Raw genomic sequence first — 18,114 nt, 5'->3', positions numbered from 1 at the left:
ACTCTATTCAGGACCTGAAGCATCAGTTCTACAAGAAAAGTGGGAAATATGTTGTGGGTTTTTGTTGCTGTTTAGCTGCTAAGTCGTGTCCAGTGCTTTGTGACCCCATGGACTACAGCACGCCTGGCTTCGCTGTCCTTCACTATCTCCTGAACTTTGCTCAAACTCATGTCCATCGAGTCAGTGATTCCATCCAACCATCTCATCCTCTCTCATCCTCTTCTCCTCCCACCCTCAATATTTTCCAACATCAGGGTCTTTCCCAATGGGTCAGCTCTTTGTATCAGGTGGCCAAAATATTGGAGTTTTAGCATCAGTCTTTCCAATGAATATTAAGGGTTAATTTTCTTTAGGATTGACTGGTTGGATCTCCTTGCAGTCCAAGGGACTCTCAAGACTCTTCTCCAGCACCACAGTTAGAAAGTATGCATCAATTCTTAGGCACTCAGACTTCTTTATGGTCCAACTCTCACATGCATACATCACTACCGGAAAAATCATAGCTCTGGCTAGATGGACCTGTGTTGACAAAGTGATATCTCTATTTTTTTAATATGCTGTCTAGGTTTGTCCTAACTTTTCTTCCAAGGGGCAAATGTCTTTTAATTTCATGGCTGTAGTCACCATCCACAGTGATTTTGGAGCCCCTCCCCCCAAATAAAGTCTGTCACTGTTTCCATTTTTTATTCATCTATTTGCCATGAAGTGATGGGACTGGATGTCATGATTGTAGTTTTTTGAATCTTGGGTTTTAAGCCAACTTTTTAATTCTCCTCTTTCATCTTCATCAAGAGCCTCTTTATTTCCTCTCTGCTTACTGCCATTAGGGTGGTATCATCTGCATATCTGAGGTTATTGATATTTATCCCAGCAATCTTGATTCCAGCTTGTGATTCATCCAGCCTGGCATTTCTCTTTCTGGGTTTATGGTGAGAGAATGAATCTAGGTTTTTCATTCAAGTGAAATGTAGCGGGGGGAGGGAAGTCCTGACTTTTTCCCTCAGCTTCTCAAAGAATTGCGCCTCCCACTTGATTTGATTTTGTATACCTAGGCTTATTTGTGTTAAGGTCATAGCCAGAATGGCCCTCATCCTGTTCTCTACACAATTATTGCATTTCCCATATTATTTGCTGTGCTTCATAGCATTACCAGTCACCTATAACTTCCACCTCTTCCCCATCTTCCATTTGACTTGTGTGGCTTTCATCTCAGCACTGCCTTTCAAAGCCAGGCTCTTCTCTCTTGTTGCAGCTTCATTTACCACTTGGCCTTTTCTCTCTTCTCTAATCCAACCTGCCTAAAATCTTCTGTTGGGCCCTCTGTGCCCAAAGGATAAAACCCAGTGTGCTTTCTAAACATGAAAGTCTTTTCTAAATCCATCCATTCACTGTTCCAATAGTTATTCCTTGAATTCTGACCTTGTGCCACTGATCATACCCCACCTGCTTATCCTCTGTATTTCTTCCTGCAGAGGATAAGCAGGATAACTCTGTTTCAGTCTCAGTGAGCATCTCCAGATTTGCCCAGATGCAGAAGACTTCCTAAGATCCCATGTGTCTTTCCATATCCCATTTCGTCTTCCAGCAAAGCTCTTGTCATTTTCTCTACCAGCTAAGCTCTAACTCACCTTTCAAACCCGTATCCAAATATCACCTCCCTATAGCATCTTCTTTGGCTCCCACAGACAAGTTAGTTATTCCTACTTCTGGTTCTACGACAACTGTTCATATTTCTGCTTTAGAACTTATTTTGTACATTTAGTTAATTATTTATTTGACTATCTCTGTTTGCTCTTCACTTGGCTCTGAGCTCCTGAAGAAAAAAAACATGTATTTCACCTTTGTAGCTTTAGATTCCCGTACCATGTCTAACACATGTAAGGATATAATAAGAGAGCGAAGTCACTCCCTAAGAGTAGGGTGATCTGGGACTGAATTAGATGAAGCAGAAAGCAAGCAGGTGAGGCTTCAGGCTCTACATTTATACTATGTGGGTTTAAACTGACCTTCTACTACTTCTAGCTGTGTGAACTTGTACAAGTTGTTTCGTATCTGAGCTTCATATTTCTCATCAATCAAATGGGTAGAATAATAGGACTTTTTTTAATAGGCTTATTTGGTGATAACTAAAAAATAAATTTGTTTTATTTAAAGATAAGTGCATATTCTTCTTGTGAGGGATTTCTTGAGAATAAATATGGAAAACAATAGAGTGGAAAATCTTAGGAAGAAAGAGAAAATGAAGAAAGATTCATTGAAAAAGATGTAACAAAGAAGGGGAAGCCCTTCAAACTCTTTCTACTGCAATCTTCATGCATTAATCAAATTTATCACTTCAAATCTACATATTGTTCTCCCGAACTGTATCCTGAGTTAATTTATCCAATGATTTTATAGTTTCAGTTCAGTTCAGTCAAGGTCGTGTCCAACTCCTTGCGATCCCATAAATCGCAGCATGCCAGGCCTCCCTGTCCATCACCAACTCCCAGAGTTCACTCAAACTCATGTGCATCAAGTCAGTGATACCATCCAGCCATCTCTTCCTCTGTCATCCCCTACTCCTCCTGCCCCCAATCCCTCCCAGCCTCAGGGTCTTTTCCAATAAGTCAGCTCTTTGCATCAGGTGACCAAAGTATTGGAGTTTCAGCTTTAGCATCAGTCCTTCCAATGAACATCCAGGACTGATCTCCTTTAGGATGGACTGGTTGGATCTCCTTGCAGTCCAAGGGACTCTCAAGAGTCTTCTCCAGCACCACAGTTCAGAAGCATCAATTCTTCGGCACTCAGCTTTCTTCACAGTCCAACTCTCACATCCATAATGACCACTGGAAAAACCATAGCCTTGACTAGATGGACCTATGTTGGCATAGTAATGTCTCTGCTTTTGAATATGCTATCTAGGTTGGTCATAACTTTCCTTCCAAGGAGTAGATAGTCCCAAATAAATCCTTAACAGTGACAGGTGGTTTCCCTGTGGAACACAACTCATGCACCACGATCCCACAGCATTGAAGTCAAGGCCTCAAGACCAACATCATTTCCATCTGGACTCACAAAGTAAGGATGAAAGACGCATATACAGGAATGTTACTGAACTGGGGTGATATGAGAGCATGGATGCTTGACCACATAGGCAATAAAATTAGATAATTGAAAGGGACCCTTATCCAGATGCTAGTGCTAAAGAACCTGCCTGCCAATGCAGGAGACATAAGAGACACAGGTTCGATCCCGGGGTCAGGAAGATCCCCTAAAGGAGGAAATGGCTACCTACTCCAGTATTTTTGCCTGGAGAATCCCATGGACAGAGAAACCCTGTGCGTGGGCTATAGTCCATAGGACTGCAGAGAGTCAGACATAACTAAAGCGACTTAACACACACAACACACACTTATCCAGGTAAGTAGTAATATCAAGTGAAGATTACTTGCCAGGCTGCGATATGAGATTGCGACCAAGAATATGGTTATAGAAATATCCCGCAGACTCTGTAGCTTAAAACCGTCATTTTTCTCATGCAGCATCTGTAGGTTGGCTGAGTCAACCATGCTCAGGTTGTGTGTGTGCACAAGTTGTGCATCTGCACAATCAGGGTGGAATTAGAGTTGGCTAACTGCTGGCACAAAGGGTCCCCAAATCTCAGTGACTTAAATCATGTTTGTTTATTTTTTTTTTATTTTTGCTCATGTCCAGTGCAATATGTGATTGGATTAAGAGGAGACTGCCCTGTGAAATCATTCAGAACCAAGACTCTTTCTGTCTATCCAGTCACTGTCATTACTTCGGGCCTCAGAGTTCCCCTGTGGGTCCTACTAAACAAGGAAAGAGAGAGAACATGAATGATTTCATAGGCAGTCTTGTGGGCTAGATCTTGGTTGATATTCCACTGGCCAAAACTCAGTCATGTGCTTATGCTAAAATGCAGAGGAAGCTGGGAAAGCTCTCTGTGAGTTCAGGAGGAAAATTAAATTACTTACAGAACAACTTTCCAGTCTCTTCCACAAAGGAGAGAAATGCAAGAAAAGGGGGAAATGGAGAGCCCTGAGTTTAAGTTCAAAATGTCAACTGCATAAATAGAGTACAGGAATCCTGGCTTAGCTGTGGAAAAAATGTCTAAGGTTGGAAAAAATGTGGAGGTGTCTGGTTCACCATGAGATTACTGTTAGCCCAGAATGTTTGTCTCAAAAAAGAAATGCAATATTCAGGTGCATCAGTGAAGGAAATGTGTATAGGAGAAAGAACACAGTCTATCTTCACTGTTAAGAAAATTATATTTATCTATTTTTGCAGGCACTGGGTCTTTGTTACTATGTGTGAGCTATCTCTAGTTGCAGTGAGCAGGGGTTACTCTCTAGTTGTGGTGTGCGGGCTTCTCATTCTGGTGGCTTCATGAGCTCAGTAATTGTGGCACACAGGCTTAGTTGCTACATGGCATGTGGAATCTTCCTGGACCAGGGATCGAACCTGTGTCCTCTGCATTGGCAGACAGATTCTTAACCACTGGACCACTAGGGAAGACCTATCCTCAATTTTGGTTGGTTATTATCTTTGATGAAGATACTTTAATTATCTGAGTCTCAGCTAGCTTGTCTATAAAATAAGACAAGTTTGTGGTGTGTATCAGTTAATTATGGCCATGGATATAATAAGATCCCCCACACTCAGTAGCTCAAAACAATAATCATTTTGTTCACTCAGCGCCTGTAGGTTGGCTGAGTTATCTATACTACAGGTTGTGCATCTGCACAAGGGCCATTAGGTCTTTCCTCCAATGATGCTTATTATGGGTCTCAGGCTAAAAGGCAGTATCTTATAGCTACATTTTCTGTTGTTCAGTTGCTAAGTTGTGTCTGACTTTATGGCCCGATGGACTGCAACACACCAGGCTTCCCTCTCCTTCACTATATCCCCAAATTTGCTCAAACTCATGTCCGTTGAGTCGGTGATGCCATCCAACCATCTCATCCTGTCATCCCCCTCTCCTTCTGCCTTCAATCTTTCCTAGCATCAGCTTCTTTTCCAGTGAGTCAGCTCTTTGCATCAGGTGGCCAAAGTATTAGAGCTTCAGCATCTGTCTTTCCAATGAATATTCAGGGTTAATTTCCTTTTGGATTGACTGGTTTGATTTCCTTGCTGTCCAAGGGAGTCTCAAGAGTCTTCTCCAGCACCACAGTTTGAAAGCATCAATTCTTCAGCACTCAGCCTTCTTTATGGTCCAACTCTCACATCATGCATGATTACTGGAAAAACCATAGCTTTGACTAGACAGTCTAGGGATCTGGAAGCTGTATTGAAGGAACTAAAAATAGTTAATCCAAAGAAGAGTGACCTGTATAAAAAGCAAATGCACCCAAATACCAGAAGGGCTTTCTCATTGCAACAGGAATAAACTTGTCAAATAACAGAAGGAACTGCCAGTCAGGGGGATTTCTCTTGGGGTTAAATAGATGATTGGAAGCCCGTGGATGTTTGCTGGGGAGAAGCCTGGCATGGGCTGTCAGCTTGCTGAGCAAAGACAACCACAACAGGAGGTGAAGAGTAGTGAACAAAGCTATTTTCTCCTCAGTTAAAAAGATGAGCTGTGGGGAGCAGGTTTGGAGGTCAGGGCAGAGCTGAGGTTTCTCTGCCTTGGAAAACACAGGCCTTAGCTCCATTTTCAGTTCCTTCTAGTCTCCTAGATCCACTAGTCCTTCATTTCAATGTGTATGCTGTATATCTTACTGATTCCGCAAGCATAACCACTCTCAGCACCCTCTCCACACCCCTGAGCCCGGACTGTGCGGTGCGAGGTTCACCAGGGATCCCGTCCTCCTCCTTTAAACTTGAGTCTCCCCTCCCCATTTCTCCCAATCAGCCTTAATTAAACTGTTTGAAAGCTACAGCTTGATTTTAATTAGAGCAAAATTGGGAAGATTAGAATGAAATTGGCCAATCATTGTTTACGGACCGTTGTTTGAGAACACAGCAGGCTGCTGAATTACCTCCATGCCAGGCTTCTTGAATTCTTCCAGTGGGTGGACTGGGGGCACTGGAGCATGTGGGGTGGGCTGGACTTCTTTCTGCTTCTGTGCCTCCTAGAGTTGCAGGGGCCGAGACATTATTTAACCAAATGCTTCTGGACTGGAGTTTTTCTGCCTGGAGATTTCTCCCAGCTGCAGTGGTAAACGGGACAAAAGAATTTCCTGGGAAGTGTCAACATGACAAAGAGGGACAGTGGTCTTTGAACTTGAACACAGGTCATAGACAAAGGTAGAAAACCACTTGTGCCATGACGTGGGTGCTCACCAAACTCTACCGCCGATCAATGGAGACTTGGTCCTTTTTCTCAATTTCTATCTCTTCGTTTGTTAACCTCTAAAAAGTTCATAAAAAGTCAAGTAGTGATAAATCCATTTCCTCTTTTTTGAAGTCCTTGCATTTCTAAAATTGTTGAGCTTGTGTAAAAATTGTGTACAGTTTTCTTTTTTTTACAAAACTAAGGGAAAACTCTATGCCAATACAAGAGGTTATGGTTTTATTATAATTTATTTTTATAGCTCAGATTAATCATGTCTTATTCATTATAGCAGTAAAGACTCTAATAGCCAAGTACATTATAGTGAGCTGTTGTTGAGATGGAAATCTCTTGATGATATGATGTATTTAGAAATACTGGCTTCTGTACAGGAGCCAAAGCATGATATATCCCTCAGTCTCTAAAATATCCACCTTAAGAGCATGAAACCACCTTGACTGAGTCACTGAGGTAAATAACAGGCATCCTTCAATGTATATGTTGGCTTTGGCTGTTCTTTTTCCTGTGAATTTCCTAAGGCAAAGAATATGAGTCCTATGAAAAGGAAAACATGATGATGCCTTAGCTTGATGGATTGAGTTCTGTGAAGAGAGAAATAGCCTGAAATACAAAGAATATTGGTGGAAAGATGAAGAAAGAGAATGCTTCTTTCCTAGAATCCTTAGGAAAATCAACAGTCCAACACTCAGTGTTGACTCATGTCATATTGGCTAGTATCAAGCTAGTCGGAAAAAGGCAACTCTCCAAGAGATAGGTGGGCTCTGAGAACAAAGATATTTGCATTCATCTAGAACTGGGTGGTATATAAGAAGTTTTCCCATAGTCATTGGTTGACAATTTCCATAGACAATGTCAAGTCACAGGAAAAATGACAGGAAATCTATTTTTGTACTTGGCTTAAAGCCAACCCATCTTTTTCTCTCCAAAGTTCTTAACTATTTTATTTAATGACCTGGCCTGTGTCTTCCTTCATTTTTCAAGGAAAATCAGTTATGTATTTTTTCTTAAAAGTATGGTTCATATCAAAACAGCCTTTTGGAGGATGATAGTTCAGTCCCTATTATCACTGCAGCCCTTTAAATACTAAAGTTCGGAGGTGGTTACCCCCCAAAGAGAAGTTGTTGGAAATGGATAAGGAGGGATAAGGACTAGAAAAGGGAGACATTGCTGACCACACCAGCCCACTGTTTCCGCCATTGTGTTCAAAGTAGAGCTGGAGTTGGGCATCTTGGACTTACAGGTGAACTTACAGGTGACCTTAAGGCCTCTCCCAGCCTCTCAGGTAGTACCAGAACCTCTTTTAGAACTGCTGCCTGAGTGAGCAGGTGATGATCAATTGGCTCTGCTGGAAACAGCATGGAATCCCTCCCCGGTAAAACCAGGCTGGATTCTAATTTAGGGGGAACAAATGGGCTCTGGGCACTCAGGGGCACACTGACACTGGGACAGGATGGAACAAGCCGGCAGGAGCGCGGAGCTGGACTGGGCTGAGGAGGGGGCTGGGCTAAGCCACACTCTCTCGGGATACAGGAAATGTGATTTTCCAAATGGCAGCCATATTGGTGGTCTTGGAAATGAGCCTAAATGTGCTTCCCACGCAGAGGAAAAGACATGTGGAAAACTGGTAATAATAATCGGCTCTTAACATGAGGTCTCAGTACCATCACCCATATTGTAGGTTGCAGTGCTCACTACTACTAAGTTTCAGCCTCACTGAGGTATAGTTTTGTTTTTGTTTTTAAACTATGGATTAAAAAAATTATTGGAGTATAATTGGCTTATAGTGTTGTGTTGCTGCTGCTGCTGCTAAGTCGCTTCAGTCGTGTCTGACTCTGCAATCCCAGAGACGGCAGCCTACCAGGCTCCCTTGTCCCTGGGATTCTCCAGGCAAGAACACTGGAGTGGGTTGCCATTTCCTTCTCTAATGCATGAAAGTGAAAAGTGAAAGTGAAGTCGCCCAGTCATATCCGACTCTTAGCGACCCCATGGACTGCAGCCTACTAGGCTCCTCTGTCCATGGGATTTTCCAGGCAAGAGTACTGGAGTGGGGTGCCATCGCCTTCTCTGAGTGTTGTGTTAGTTTCTGCCATATAGCAAAGTAAATCAGTTATGAAAGTGGCAGTGAAAGTTGCTCAGTCGTGTCCAGCTCTTTGTGACCCCATGTATTATACAGTCCATGGAATTCTGCAGGCCAGAATACTGGAGTGAGTAGCCTTTCTCTTCTTCAGGGAATCTTCCCAACCCAGGAATCAAACCCTGCCAGAACTGCAGGTGAATTCTTTACCAGCTGAGCCACAAGGGAAGCTCACATATGCATATATTCATTCTTTTTTGGATTCTTTTCCAATATAGGTCATTACAGAGTATTGAGTAGAGTTTCCTGTGCTATACAGTAGGTCCTTATTAGTTACCTTCAATGGCACCCTAATGGCAAATTTAGGGAGATGGTGAGGGACAGGGAGGCCTGGCATGTTGCAGTCTATGGGACCACAAAGAGTCAGACACGACTGGGTGACTGAACAACTGACCCCTGATAACCATTAGTTTATTTTCTACATCTTTAACTCTATTTCTGATTAAACTATGGATTTTTTAAAAAATACTTTCTCCCTTAAGGTTTCATAGGGAGGGAAGCTCATGGATCATGACTCTTCAAAGGGGCTGGATTGATATTCTCAATATATAAGAGATTCTCAGATTCTCAGTTTACAAGCCCAAAAAGTGGTTCTTCAGCACATTGCTGCTGGAAATCTCACCTGGATGGAAGCCACCAGCTGTGCTCTTTGCCTCTTTCATGACTAAGAGTACAGGACTCTGCAAGCAGTTCTTGTTGACCTTGTGTGTGACAGAGGAACATAGTATTTCGGGGGAGGGTGACACGCGTGTCGGTAGCTGTGACATGGGGGCACCCCTTTTCATTTACAGTTTTCAAACTGGGAACACCTTGTAGCCATTTAGTCTTCTAATCGGAGGCCCTTTTTCTTCAGATCCAGAGCTGGCCTGCTCCCCAGGCCCTGCTGAAGCTCCCATCGCCTGAGGCTTGGCACTCGGCTGCCGGTTTAGCTCTCCTGTCACAGGCCCCTTTGGATCCCAGAAAAACCCCTCAACTCATGTATAAGCAGAAGCATCATGTATTGGCAATCTGGACCAGTAGTGTTAAGCAGTTTGAGGCAAAGATAACTACAATCACTTCTGCTAGGTCACTTCAGTTGTGTCTGACTGTGCGATCCTATGGACTGTAGCCTGCCAGGCTCCTCTGTCCAAGGGGTTCTCCAGGCAAGAATACTGGAGTGGTTGCCACGCCCTCCTCCAGGGGATCTTCCCAACCGAGGGGTGGAATCCGAGTCTCATGTCTCCTGCATTGGCAGGCGGGTTCTTTACCACTTTTGGAGAAGGAAATGGCAACCCACTCCAGTACTCTTGCCTGAAAATTTCCACAGACAGAGGAGCCTGGTGGGCTACAGTCCATGGGGTCGCAAAGAGTCGGACACGACTGAGCGACTTTGCACTCTCTTTACCACCAGTGCCACCTCGGAAGCCCAGTCTCGATCATATCTTCCCTAAACTTTGTTTTGGTTATTAATGATTGTATGGGTATGCTAAATCCTTTGACAGAAATAAGTGTGATTCACTAGGCTAATTTAAAATGCAATAGCAAATGGCCTAAACTTCTGTTAATTCCAGCACCTTTTTGAAGTGCTGGATGAACACCTTTGCAGGCAGAGTCCACACTGGAGAGCTCTGGTTGCCCTTGATTTCACCCTTTGCTGCTTTAAGGGTCCTTTCCAAATGGGCCTCCCTAGTGCTTAAAATGTTTGCTTTCACATACTGTTGACTGTGAAACAGTCACAGTAGGAGAAGATTTTAGGAGAAATGGCTTAATTGAAATGGAAATTTACTTGATGTCTTAATTGAAACAAAGATGATGGCTTAATTGAAGTAGTATGTGTTAATGTAATTGATATATAGAAAACATCCTTTTCCTAGGGAAAAAAAGAGCCTTGATTATTTTATTATGAAAAAAAAAACCCACTACTAAATGAAAAATTGGAAATGAACATTTACTCTTTGAATAGCTCAGGCTGCCTTCCAGTATTGCCTTCTGAGGTTTTCAGATGCTGGAAGGAACCAGGTTAATAAGTTCTGTAAGCACAATTTCTACCACTTTGGCTCAAACTCCATTCACAGATGTTTTCTCCATTATTTTGATTCAGTGAAGGGCCCCAAAGGGCAGGCAGGAAATTTAGTGAAGTAGAAGGGAAAACCGCTGGGTGCCCTCGCAGCCCGAACCTTCTTGCCACCAGCAGAAGCCTGATGCTTATTTCTGATTCGGTGCCCTACCAGTTTATGGAGGAGGTTTTTGTTTGGGGAGAGTATTTTTCTCCAGTGACATGCTCCTACCACTTACACACGCACAGCGTACCTGCCTGCACACGTGTGCTTCCACTCACAAAATGACAACTGCCCCTTTGAGTTTCGCAGGGGAGGTGGTATAACATCTTGGTGAATACTGTGGATCTTGGGGCCAGGCAGCCTGTGTTTAATTCCTGACTTTGGGTATTACCTACTGGGCAAATTATCTGTGCCTCAATTTCCTTGTCTGTAAAATGAGGATAATTATATTTTATTACTTATAGGGGTCTTTTGAATATTATATTGAATATTTTCAATATTATATTGACTATTTTGACTATTATGTTGGTTAATACTTGCAAGATACTTGGAATGCCTGGCACATGCTAAGAATTCATTAAATGTTAACCATTATTTTTTTTATTATTGGCTCATAAAAAGCTTCCTAAGACAGTATCATTCATTTTCTAAGTCGTTTGTTATTCTGTGTTATGATTTCCAGAGCAGGCATAGGCACCGGATTCAGGCCTTCATCTCTGATTCCTTGCATGGTACCCGGTGCATGGACTTGATTTTTTTTTTTTTTCCTAGGTCTCAATTTTCCTCCCACAAATGGGTGTCTTGAAACTACCTTTGTCCAAAGAGGGTTTTGCTTTGGCGTATGCCTCGCACTATGCTTTGGATATATAGTACATTCTGTTTAGGTAATAAAAGGAAGTAAGTGTTCTGGGCAATGAAAATATTTTGTTAAAAGACAGTAAACACTTAAAAGGAATTAGCATAAAGTAAAATACACTTAATTGAAAGTACACAAAGGAAAACTGTGTTATAGAAACAGCAGTATGGTATTGACCTGGGTTTTGATCTCAGCTCTGCCACTTACTGTGTGATTTTTTGCAAGTTATTAACTTCTCTGGGTCTCCTTGTTATGATTGTCGTCATAATCATAGTTGCTGTTAATAGCTCTGAGAGAGGGTTAGGACACTAGATTTTGTTCTGGTTCTAACGCCAAATGGTTATATTGCTTTTGGGAAACTAATTCATGGTTTTCTTGTGATGCAAGAGGAATGGAAGAGAGGGTCTCAGCTTCTGTGCAGGCTGGCATGTGTGCTGCTACAAATGCATCATGGACAGGTGTGTCCATGTATTGATGCCCTCAGCCCTTGGGGCAGTTGGGCAGGGTCTGGGGCGGCAGAACTACCTGTGCTTGTCTCCTCAGGCCTGAGAAGCCTCATTCATTGATCCCAGTTCAAAACATACAGAGAATTGTGAGTGTACACAACGACAGGAGAACGATTGGCGAATCGTACTCAAATGCTTCTTCTAACAGCCCCAGTTTCCCTCTTGGTAGTCCTGTGACATCAGGCAACTGACTAAGTTTTCTGAACTTCAGTATATTCAACTTACGTAAGATACAGTCAGATCTTTGGTTTGGTTTGGATAAAATACGTGATACAATAAAATACGTCAAGTCTCATGTTGGACAACAGAAGGTTAAGACTAAGGAAAAGTACAAGACTTCAGGATCATTGCCTCTTTGGGGATCTTTAACTCTGTGAGTGTGGCAAAAATTGTTGTTAGACACAGTATAGAGGGTTGGAGCTCGAGATCATTAACACTGAGTGTAAAGCACAGCCGAGTCCGAATGGGCGCTCTGTACTCACTGGACTTGTGTGTGTGGACTGTGGACAGTCATCGGAAGTTGCCCATGTCCACTGACAACGATGGAAGACGACCCAGACTCAGTTTACCAAAGCGTAAGAAAATATCAGTGCCTTGATTTATATATAAGAAGTCACAGAAGTATGCCCTTAAGTTACATTTTTATAAGTCAAATTTAATTTCCCCTTTGATATGCATACACATTTAGAATGCTTTACTTTTATTTCACGTCAATCATTAAGTGCTTTTTGCTTCTATGTATTCTCATCCTGTAAGTTCTTTTATCAAGTTGTCAATAATTTGCAAACAACTAGAGGATTAGGAGAGCTGTGACATAAATGATTGTTTATTTTAAATAAACAAAATAAATGAGAGAATCATTCAACAACATCTACTGAATATCTACTGTTGTTCTGTTTTGGAATATCTAGCATTATTTTATTGCTGCTGGATAAGACAGAATCATTCCTGCCCTCACAGAATTTATGTTCTAGTGGGAGAGAAAGAGAATTGAAAATATGTATTGTTTCAGCTAGTGATAAGTGCTAAAAAGATTTATAAAGCATAGAGACAGAGAGTGAGTGATGGGGATGCCCTTTTGGATGGGGTAGTCAGGGCAAGTTTCTTGAAGGAGATACTAGTCAGCAGTCTTGAATGAAGTGCACTGAGTAAGCAATGTGACCACCAGTTTTTATTTACTAGATTTAATTAAAGTGGGAGCCACCTCTTTTTTAAGATGGTTTTACCTTTCAGTGAGGGTATTTCACCACTGTAAGAAACTGTGGAAAATAGAAGAGTCCTTGTGTTTTTCACCCTCTAACAATTTAATAGAATAGAAATTGATAGGATAGAAATTCTTTGTTATTTAATAACATCTAAATGTGGTCTTTAACAAATCAGGGACAATTGTTTGGTGCCAGAAACAAACAACATCACCAAGATTCATGTCAACGAGCTTATTGCCTAGGTTTTCTTCTAAGAGTTTTATAGTATCCAGTTTTAAGTTCAATTCTGTAATCCATTTTGAATTGATTTTATGTATAATGTAATTTAGGGGTCCAGTTTAATTTGTTAGCATATAGTTATCCAATTTTCCAGTTATCATTCCCATTATCTCAAAGAAGACTATCTTTTCTCCGTTGAATATTTTTGGCCCCTTACATGTGTGGGTTTATTTCTAGGCGCTCTGTTTTGTTCCTTCAATCAATTGTGTCTATTTTTTAATGTCAATATCATACTGTTTTGACTACTATAGCTTTGTAGTATAATTTGAAACAAGAAGTGTGATACTTCCAGTTTTGTCCTCTTACTCAGGGTTGCTGTGGCTGGTCATAGTATTTGGGGGTTCCATACTAATTTTAGGATTGTCTTTTCTACTTTGGTAGAAAGTAGTAAAAAATACCATTGGAATTTTCATAGGGATTGCAATTGCTTTGGGTCGTATGGGCATTTTAACAATACTGATTTTTCCAATGCGTGAACATGGAATATTTTCCTATGTATTTGTGTCTTCTTAATTTCTTTCATCAGTGACTTACAGTTTGCAGTGTTTGAATATTTTACCTCCTTCATTTAATTTATTCCTAGGTATTTTATTCTTTTTAATGCAAATGTAAATGGGGATTGTTTCCTTAATTTCTCTGATATTTCACCATTAGTTTATAGAAATCCAACTGTATTTGTATATTTTTGTATCCTTCATCTTTATTGAATTTATTAGTTCTAACAGTTTTGGGTGAAGTTTTTAGGGTTTTCTATGTATAATATTATGCCATCTACCAGTAGAGACAATTTTACTTATTTCTTTCCGATTTGAGTGACTTATTTCTTGCCTGTTATTTCTTGATAGTGCTTACAGTACTATCTTGGATAAAAGTGAAGAGAATGGACAATGTTGTGTTATTTCTGATGCTAGAGAAAAAGCTTTCAGCTTTTCATCATTGAATATGATATTATCTGTGGGCTTGTCATTGATGGCCATTATAATGTTGAGGCTTTCCTGGTAGCTCAGATGGTAAAGAATCCACCTGCAAAGCAGGAGACCTGGCTTTTATCCCTGGGCTGGGAAGATCCCCTAGAGGAGGAAATGGCAAGCCACTCCAGTATTATTGTCTGGAGAATCCTGTGGACAGAGGAGTTTGGTGGGCTGCAGTCTGCGGAGTCATGAAGTCAGACACGACTGAGTCACTAAGCATGCAGGCTTGCACTTGTTCCCTCTGTACCCACTTTGCTGAGAATTTTTATCACAAATGAATGTTGAATTTTGTCACATGCTTTTTCTACATCTATGGAGATAATCATATGATTTTTATCCTTTGTTTTGTTAATATGGTGTATCATATTGATCCTTGCATCTTTGGAATAAATCCCATTTGATTAAGGTGTTTTATCCTTTTAATGTACTATTGAATTCAGTTTGCTAACATTTTGTTGAGAATTTTTTGCATCTATGTTTATTGGGGATATTGGCCTGCTATTTTCTTTTCTTATAATGTCCTTGTCTGGTTTTGGTATCAGGATAAAGGTGGCCTAATAAAATGAGTATGAAATTTCCCATCTCTTCTATTTGCCTGAAAGAGTTTGAGAAGGATCAGGTTAATTCTTCTCTAAATGTTTGGTAGAGTTTGCTATTGAAGCCATCTGGTCCTGTACTTTTGTGCATTGGGAATTTTGTTTTTGGTTTTATTAGTAATTTGACTGTTAGGGTTTTCTATTTCTTAATGATTCTGTATTGGTAGATTTATCTATCCCTTCTAGGTTGCCTAATTTCTGTAGTAGTCTTTTATCCTTTGTGTGGTGTCATTTTTAATGTCTCTTCTTTCATTTCTAATCTGAGTCTTTTTTTGGTTCTGCCTTCATTTAGTCTAGTTAACAATTTGTCTATTTAACCTTTCAAAAAATAGTCTAAGTTTCATTGGTCTTTTCTGTTGTCTTCTTAGTTACTATGTCATTCATTTCCACTCTGATCTTGTTATTTTCTTTCTTCTACTAACATTGGGCTTAGTTTGTTCTTTTTTTCTGGTGCCTTGTGGTATAAAGTTAGATTGTTTATTTAAGGTCTTTATTTTTTCTTAATGTAGGTATTTATTGCTATAAATTTTCCTCTTAAAACTGCCCTTACTACTTCCCACAGGTTTTTGCATTTGTGTTTCCATTTTCATTTGTCTCAAGATTTTATTTTTTTGATATATTCTTTGATTCACTGGTTGTTTGGGACCCTGCTGTTTAATCTCTATGCATTAGTGAATTTGAATTTTCCATTTTTCTTTTGGTAATTGATTTCTAAGTTCATACCATTATGGTCAGAGAAGATGTGTGATATGATTTTAGTCTTCTTCAATTTATGAAGGTTTGTTTAGTGGCTTAATATATGCGCTATCCTGGAGAATGATCCATGTGTGTTTGAGAAATATATTCTGCTGATGAATGGGATATTCTATAAATAAATATCTGTTATGTCCACTTAGTCTAACATGTAGTTTAAGTCCAGTGTTTACTTGCTGATTTCTGTCTGGATGATCTTTCCATTTTTGAAAGTGGGGTACTGAAGTTGCCTTCTATTATTGCATTGCTGTCTATTTTTCCTTTCAGATCTATTATTATTTGCTTTCCATATTTAGATGCTTCTATGTTGGGTGCATAAATATTTATAAATGTTATATTTTCTTGATGAATCGATCTCTTTATCATTATGTAATGACTTTCTTTGTCTCTTATTATAGTCTTTGACTTTACACCTATTTTTTTTTAAATAAGCTACCCCAGCTTTCTTTTAGTTTCCATTTGCATGGGATATCTTTGATCATCCCTTCACTTTCAGTATAGTCCTTGTGTGTGTGTAGTCGTGTCTGACTCTCTGTGACCCCATGGATTGCAGCCTGCCAGGCTCCTCCATCCATGGGATTCTCCAGGCAAGAATACTGGAGTAGATTGCCATTTCCTCCTCCAGTGGATCTTCCCCACTCAGGGATGGAGCCCAGATCTCCTGCATTGCAGGAAGATTCTTTACTGTCTAAGCCACCAGGGAAGCCCCACTTTCAATATGTGTCCTTAAAGCTGAAGTGAGTCTGGTGTGCAGAACATGGCTGGGTCTTGTTTTGTTTTTGTTTTTTTAGTAAGCTCCTCTATGTGTTTGATTGGCTGTCCAGCCAGTAAGAAGTGAAACCAAGCAACTGTTCATTATGCTGCAGTGGGATTTGAGATAGAAAATACTTTTCACAAATACCCTACTTTAATTAAAGTTTAGCATTTCCCACACAAAGGAAATAAATGATAATGCATTATTATGAACTTGTCTGCTTAGATAAATAAAACCACACAATGGGGATTGTAAAAGGTTTTGTGGGAACCCATGAATTATTAGTCATCTCTTTTCCTTTATTTCTCTGGTAATGTTTGGAACATGCCGCCTCTCTTAGTTTCTGGAATTAGATAGGATTCTATAGTCTCCAGTGGACATGCTCTTTATTTATTTATTCTGAATTATTTTTTTCTGTGGCCTTGTCATTTTTGCTTCATAGATTTGGAGGGAAGGTTAGACCAAGGTTTGGCACTATTATAAAGAGCAGAGTTGAGTGAGAATGTTAAGACTTTATTTACATGTTGTGGTTTTCTAAGGCAGTGGAGCTGATCCTTTCTACTATAATTTGGGAGACAATGGAAAAAACTCCCTTTTTTTTTTTTCTTTTTACTAGTGGATATATTCATTTAAATTTCATCCTTTAAAATACAAATATTTCAGTGAGGAGAAAAGCATGAATATTAACATTCCAGATGGGACTAGAAAGGAACTTTGCCATCATTTAGTATAAAGGTTCTTAAAATGCATATCCCCTTAGTTCCTTTCAAGATGTCCATGTTGACATTGCAGTAAATGTGCAAAAGTAATGGTGAATGAAACTGCTGGCATCTTAAATTGAATAAGGGCAGTCTCACTCAATGATGCTGGTAGTCATATAGTCATCATTACATACTTGAACCAAAATGCATACACATATACATGCGTGTTAGCTTCACGAATGCCTCTGAAGCAGTAAAATCTATTTTTATTGGATCTTGACCATGAGCTCATGTCTTTTTAATATTTTGTATGATAAAGTGAAAAGTACACATAAAGGCATGTTTGAGGTTACTGAAGAATGGTGGTCTCAGAGAAAAATAGTTTTCTGATTGAGTTGAGTTGAAATAGCCATTTTTTTCATGGAACGACTTAAATTTTCTTGAACAACCAAAAGACAAACTATGGTTATTCAGATTGTAGTGTTTGGCAGACAGTTTCTCAAAAATAAATAAATAAAAGAATGAAGCAAGCCTGCTTCTTTAAGGGAAACAACGGGCAGTATTTATTACCAGTGATAAAATGTAAGCTTTCAAATGAAAATTAGAATTTTGGAAAACTTGTATTTGTCATCATAAGCTTGACAGCTTTCCAATATTTAAGGACCTTTTTGATGAGATTTGTGGTGATATTAACAAATATGATGTTTTGATATTATATAATAAAAGTCAAAATATGGAAGATCTGAATAACTCAATGGTCCTATATTTTGCAGATGGATGACCAGTATATGATGTTTCAAAATCACAGAGTAAAAAGATGCATTCGAAGTGCAATATAGAACACTGGATTTTAATGTAACTGAGTATGAAAAATTTATTGGTATTGTTTCAGAGTCCACACAGTAATTAACCTTTAAGAAAGTATGCTTGTTGAGTGTAGTGTGGTCCCAAAGAAGAATATTCACAATTATCACAACAGATTGAACACAGAATACAAGAATGCAGCTCTCTTCTGCTAAGCCAGA

General features: G+C 39.9%; 1 protein-coding gene across 4 annotated transcripts in view; it reads left to right on the top strand.

The window, feature by feature from the left end:
- Positions 1 to 18,114, top strand: part of BRINP2 (BMP/retinoic acid inducible neural specific 2) — a 143,308-nt gene that overhangs the window by 99,937 nt on the left and 25,257 nt on the right. The window lies entirely within an intron of this gene.

The sequence above is a fragment of the Bos grunniens genome, chromosome 16 (genome assembly GCF_055505025.1).
Source record: "Bos grunniens cultivar Pamir isolate PY7600 chromosome 16, Bosgru_T2T1.0, whole genome shotgun sequence".
NCBI lineage: Eukaryota > Metazoa > Chordata > Mammalia > Artiodactyla > Bovidae > Bos > Bos grunniens.
This window is presented reverse-complemented; position numbering and strand designations above follow the sequence as displayed.